This window comes from Canis lupus, chromosome 22, assembly GCF_003254725.2.
Source record: "Canis lupus dingo isolate Sandy chromosome 22, ASM325472v2, whole genome shotgun sequence".
NCBI classification, from domain to species: domain Eukaryota; kingdom Metazoa; phylum Chordata; class Mammalia; order Carnivora; family Canidae; genus Canis; species Canis lupus.
The window spans coordinates 10,041,864-10,048,596 of NC_064264.1; positions in this window are offsets into that span (position 1 = coordinate 10,041,864).

Sequence of the window (6,733 nt, forward strand, 5' to 3'; positions counted from 1 at the left end):
TTCTACTGGCTTTGCTGTTGTCAATAAGAACATCGATCTTCTCAGAGCATGGATGGGTGTTTATTTTGTACTCTACTTTTAGTACAGTGTATTTCTTTCTCAGGGTTTGTTTACTTGGCCAGCCTGAAGAATGTGTTTTCCCTTTCTTCTTGATTTGTGAACCACTGAAAGGGAAATGGCAGTGGATGGACCAACGGTGACCATGTGGCTGCCTTCAGGATGACGTAGAGAGGTTCTGGGCCTGAACCCTCAGTCTTCTCAAAGATGTCACACCATGAGGGATGATTAGCCTCCTATACTCCAGAATGTTCTGAAACATTCACAAAAGGGTAAATTGTGACACATCAGAAAATAAGAGGCAGGCACGTTTCTAAGGCACGATGTTACCAGCCAGTGGAACAGACCAGCTGGCCTGGCTCATCCATGAGAGATGCTATTTGAGTTGTCAGTTCAGTTGCCAGGCCTCACATCTGTAGCTTGGGATGTGCCCACTTGTCTCTGAGATCTGCATCTGCTCCTGGAGCTCATTCAAAGGGAACAGCTCTTGGAATCAAGGTCCACTGTGGAGAAAGATGGCTTTTCATCTGTCCAGTGGGGAGGCTTCTCCATGGGTGCCACCTCTGGACGTCTTGGAACCTGGAAGGATGATTTCCCATCTGTGATGATTTCCCATCATATTCCACAGAACCCCAGCTCCTCTGTGGAATATGAAAGAAAGACCTATGGTGTGTTTGGGGGCTTTTCTGTGTTTTTCTGGAGCTCAGTGTGTATGGCAGGTGCAGGAGGATAAGGATGGAATGATAGGCAGGGGCCAGGGTTCATGTGACATCAAAGAAATTTTATTCCTGAGTTTGTCCACCCAGGAACTTTAAACGGACTCCAAATCTTTCTTTTTGGGTAGATTCTGGCCAGCTCATGTGTTCTTTTTGGTTGGGCCCTATAATGTTTTTATGTATTATTAGTGATTTGCTCTGACTTTCACCTTGAGAGCTCTTGTCATGAGTCAGTTCAGCGCAGAAACAGAAGCAACTTCTCTTAACAGGGGTGCTGCTAACTGCTGTATTAGATTAACCTCCCAGCCTTGGTGACACCATGATAGCAGGCATTTTTTTTCACTCTCCCTTCAGTGACCACTGCTTTCAACCATTTTGTCCTCATTGTGTCCACAACCCCTTCCTCAACTCTAACACCTTTCTCTTCCTTTCACCCACTGGTTGTGGTTTTGTCTGGTGCCACCATGATGGCCAAGAGCTTCTCTTCCAAAGAGTGATGCAGGGACCCAGGCTCATTCTATTCTACCCTCTGGCTCCACCATCTCCACTAGTAACCTTCAAGGTCATTGTGCTTGTCTGCATCAGGCAAGTGGAAGGGAGAAGAACATGGGAGCTTTGAAGTGTTGGCTGTTTAGCTCAGATCTGAAAGTGGTGTCCAACTGTGATGGATTGTGACCCATCACAATCCATGAACATAGGGTCATACCTAATCCTAAGGGAGGCTAGGACAGATAGTCTGGTTGGGTACACAGGAGGAAACAAAATGGGTTGATGAACCACCACCCAGTCTGCTTGTCACTCTAGGTATTACAAGAAGAAAAGGATTTAATATAGAGAACTAAGGGCTTCCAGAATCCCTGGAAAGGCTTAAAGTGTGGCAACTGGAGGCTACCATTTAACATTTGGCTTTGAGGTCACACCTCTCTGTCAACCACCCAGAAATCAAGAAACCGCATCTTCCACTACCACTGGTGTAATCTTTGCAACCCTCCAAACTGGTACCAGCCATTGGAGCGTGGAGCTCATCTGCTGCCAACTCTCATCTCTACTGGTGCCCACTTATCCACTAGCATACTTGCAAAGCCTTCCATCTTTCGGAGCTTAAATAAGTGGATTTTGTTGACTGAACCTAAATGAAACCCAGAAATGTAGCTATATAGGTTGGGAGATGCAGTTTCAACTTTCCTTTCCCTGGGATACAGGGAAGATGATAGAAGTTGGAAATGGATACCAGTGCCAGTAGACTGTCTTACACAGCAACTTCATTTGGTGACTCCTGTTTTCACCATTGCTGCCATTCCCATTTTGTCTCTGGTGACTGCTTCTTTTAGCATGTCCTTCAACTCCTGGTCATTCATTATTGTTTTTTTGTTTTGTTTTATGCCCACTCTCGGTAGTGGCTTTTCCTGATGCTGCCATAATGGGAGAGTTTCTCCTCCAATAGTGGTCAATCTGAATGAGCTTTCAAAGGGGAGCTGATTTTTACAACTTTATAGTTCCTCTATCAGATTCCATTGGATATGTTTGAATGGTACCAACATCAAAGGTGACAGGAATTGTTTCTATTTGTAGAACCATCTAGGAACTTCCAGAATTTGGGATATGCCACGTCTCTCATTTTCCCCTTGGCTGATATTTACCTCCACTAACTTGGGGTGGGGGGTGTCTTTGGCCAACAGGCTGACTTCAGGAGGTGACACTTCACCCAGAACTCTGGAGGTGACAGTGCAGATAGGGACACCCCTCCCCCCATCCCAAGGGCTGTCAACAGGCTCTCATCTGCTCCTGAAGAGCATCCTGGTAAGGACAGCAGCATGGTGTTCCTTTCTGATAACACAGCTTGTGGGTTTTCTCAGAGCCATCCTGGGCGGGGCTGCACCACAATGAGTTCCATAGCCCCACTGAGACCATCTGCTGCTTGCTGGAGTCTGGGTGGCAGATTTTCTAGAAGGATCTCAGAAGTCAATGAATGAAGGCATAACTGCCCTGGAGAGGAGGAATTCTGGCAGCGTAAGCTCAGGGAATTAGTTTGGGAAAGAAAGTTTATAATAACAGTGTTCTAGTTCCTGCTGAATAAAACATTCACAGAGCTTTTCTTCTCCCAGCAGAAAAATAAAATACTCTGGTGGCAATAGAATGGTTGTTCTTTTTAAATGTTGTTTTTAATAAAAATCAGATGCTAGCAGTCATTTGACCTCTACACTACTCTCTCTTTCCTGATCCCGTACTGGGCATCCTCTGGGAGCACATGGGACATCATGTCCTGGGGCTGCATTGAGGCACTCTCATTGAAGCAGATGGGGAAACAGCCATCTGAACGAATGGGGCATGAGCCCAGAGAAGGTACAACCAGCTGCAAACAGAACAGTAAATATGGTTGTTACACATCTGGTAGGTAGTTCTACAGCGACACAGCTAATGGTGCTGGTATTTAAATGGCCATTAGTAGACTCTGGATCCTGCGCACCCAATTAAGAATACCCTGGAAGCTCTCTCTTGGTGCTGCTCTGCTGTCATTTGACTGCACCCTGGCCAGCAGCAGAACTCTGGTTTGCAGGGCTGTATTCATGGCCTGCGGGTGGAGAAACTTCCTCTTTGTCAACAGGAGAGAGGAGAGTCTGGAGTGGGCCCGCCACTGATGGGGTCTCTCAGGGGTGATCCTTCTCAGAGGTGCTCGTTCCCTGGGTCTTCTCGTGCAGGGGTGAGGATGCCAGCCTGACACATCCTGCCGTTCCCAGAGTTTGGCTCTCATTAACCCCGAATCGACAAAACTCAAAGCCAGTTAATCCGGAGGATTCAATATTCGTGAGTGCCAGGTTATTCCCTTTAAACCCTTGGACAAGTGAAGAAGGGGGAGGTGCTTTTTCTTCTGAAAAAACCTCACCTGGTTGGCAGGTTGAGTAGGCTTCCCTCTATCTTTTGTAGGATTCTAAGATCCTCGGGGCAGCTGAGAGCCACTCCCTTGCCTTAGGGATTTATTCTCTGTGGTAATACTTATCTCTGGCCAGGAGAATTTACTTAGGAGAATTTATTAGAATGGCTTGTTTTTATAGTCCACATAGGAATGAAACAAAGGGATCCAGAAGGGGAGGTGGGTGGAGGGGATGGGGTAACTGGGTGACAGGCACTAAGGAGGGCACTTGATGGGATGAGCTCTGGGTGTTATACTATATGTTGGCAAATTGAATTTTTTTTTTTTAAAGAATGGTTTGTTTTTAACACCTTGCCTGAGAAGTTTGAAGAGTGGAGAGCTTAAAGGTTTTGAGGTGGGGCCAAGCTTAGAAGACGGATGTCTCTGACAGTTTACTTTGCAGGGAGAGACAAAGGCAGGGAAAGCCGCTTTACCTATTTTTGCTGCCTGCCACACTCCCTCCCCACTCAAGAACCCTTTTGCTTTTTTATTCTTCTCGTTTCATAGGGATTATTGAGAACTACGACCACTGCCACCATCTCCAAATATGCTACATGCTGCACAGCAAAGGGCCACAATACAGATCCTGTCTGCAGAGATGTTCATAGCGGCGACAAACCTTGTTTTTGCCTGGGCCAGTTGGTGTGTGCTTACTTCCTGGCCTAATTTTTATAGTGGGTCCCCCGTCATGCTTAGAAGTTTCCAGGTTGTGCTGCCCACCCTATAGGCCACCCATCTGTAGGCATATCGTTGGAAGATGTCATATGTTTTTTTGTTGTTGTTGTTGTTGTTTAATCTGTTTTCTTTCTTGTTTGGGGGGAGCAGCAAGAAGACACATGCTTCTGAGGTGATTTGAAGGTTGGAAGGAAGGAATTCTTGAGACATTTTCGGTACAAAAAGGTATTTTTTTTATTAAAGCACAGGGACAAGACTGTGGGCAGCAAGAACCACACTGGGGGTTGTGAGGAGGATTGATTATATATACTTTAGAGTTGGGGAGATAAACACATAGGGAAGTTTCCAATTCTAAAGAAGACCCACAGGATCCTGGAGGCCTAGCTACTGTCAAGCTATGGTTGTTTTTCCCTCTAGCAAAGCATTAACACTTTGGGAGTTTCCTGGAGGAAGGTCACATTCTGTCTGCCTCGAGTATTTGTCAATGGGCCACGGGTTATTAGGACATTTAATTTTATCTACATCTCCTTGCCTTTGTTCTCCCCAACAACTTCTACACTTACACAGCAATTTAAGAACAACCAGAAACAGGAGTTGACTGGGGGGAAAACCAAGGCAAGCCTAAAAGAAGTCAAGCTGCACAAAAATGCAGATTGAAGTGCCCCACGGGGTCCCTGGTTCCTTCTCAAGCATCCAATGCTCACTGAGATCCATACTTCTTGGCAGCAGGGGAGAAGCTTGGCGAAGCTGGTGCAGTAGGCTGGTCTACTGATGGCTCAGTGGCTCAGAGTGGAGCTCTTTTGGGTGTCATATGCTGAGGAGGTGGCTGTGTGGTAGGAGTAGCACATGAGACACTGTGGGGAGAGGTCACAGTCACATCTGCTCCCAGTTCCAGCAGTAAAACAAAAGGCTGGTAACTCAGTCCAGCTGTCTTCTCAGGAGAGGATTCTTGGAATCAGGAAACATGGCCAAGCAGAGGCTTGAGTGGTTTGCTCTGCTGGACTGACCTGTGTTCAGATCCTAGAATGTTTGGAGATCTGAATATAAACACACACACATACAATCTCTCTCTCTCTTTCTCCCCCCTCTCTCTGTCTGTCTCTCTCTCACACGCACACACTTCTATCCACAGTGTTTACTATGCAGCAGACACTCAACTTACAGATAAGAGGTGACGGTGAGGCACAATGGAACCAGATCTGGTTTGAGAACAATCGAACTTGGCGTCTAGTCCCCCCAGCTCTGTGATTTACTGGCTGTGTTAGCTTGGTCAGGTTTCTTAAACTTTCTGAGTCTCAGTCTCCTTAACTAGGAAATATGGTAGTTGTGAGAATTGACCTCCCCGGCCATAGAACCAGGTCTGACCCACAGCACCAGTCAAGAAATGGTAGTCACCGGTCTCTCCCCATCCTTATTCCAGCTCCAGTTTAAGAATCTTTAAGTTGAACGGGGAAGGCTTGTGAAAGAGGAAAATGTGCTCTCTGCTGGCAAGGGTACGTGCCCATGGGCCATCTTTTACTCAGTGTCTGCTTTCATATTCTTTCCTGGAAGCTTCTAGCTCTGCCTCAGTTCACATAATTCCATATGCTCCGTGGGCCTGTATGTGCCTGGCCCCTGGCTGGCGAGAAGTATAGTTGCTGTTGCTGGTTTACCAGGGGCCACGCTGCTCAGAGATAGGTTTTTGTTCTTTGAGGTTCCTACAGGTGGGTCCTGTTGAGCTTTAGTATGGGTGTTGGCCTCTCAGACACCGGAGAGGGCCTGTTCCTCTTTCCATTTCCTGCCCTCCCCAAATGATAAGAGGGTAACAGGATCCGGTCCCCAGAAAAAAGCCTGCTCTTGGCCTGTTTCTATTGTGCATCATCTATGTTTGGCCTTGGCTCTCTCGTGTTCTGCACTGTGAGCAGAATATCAAGTGGTGTGGAGGAGAAGCAAGCCCTGCGCTGCCAGCCCAGTGTGTGCATTGTCAGGGGGAATATCATGCTACGTGCACAGAAAATAACTTCCTTTTCTCATTTTATAAATTAGCTCAGCGATCCCTGAGATTATGAACCTTTATTCCCATAGATAGTGCTTTAAAGGGAAAAAAGAAACAGCAACAGTAACAAAGGAATCAGAATGCAGTTCTCTCAGCATTTCCAAAAACGAAGCATGGGTGGGTATATGGTCTAGAAATCCTTACAGCACCCAAAAGCTCTCCATCTTCCCTGATCCCACTTTTTTCTCTGAGCCTCACCCCCTACTTTGGCTGCTTTATCACAAAAAGCTTGGATGAAGGCTTATGACCTCAGCTGGGGCTGCCAGGCTGGAGAGAAGAGAAGGGATCCTCTTTCTAGAAGAGAAAGGTCACACAAAATGCTAGATTCCTGTGCCTGGT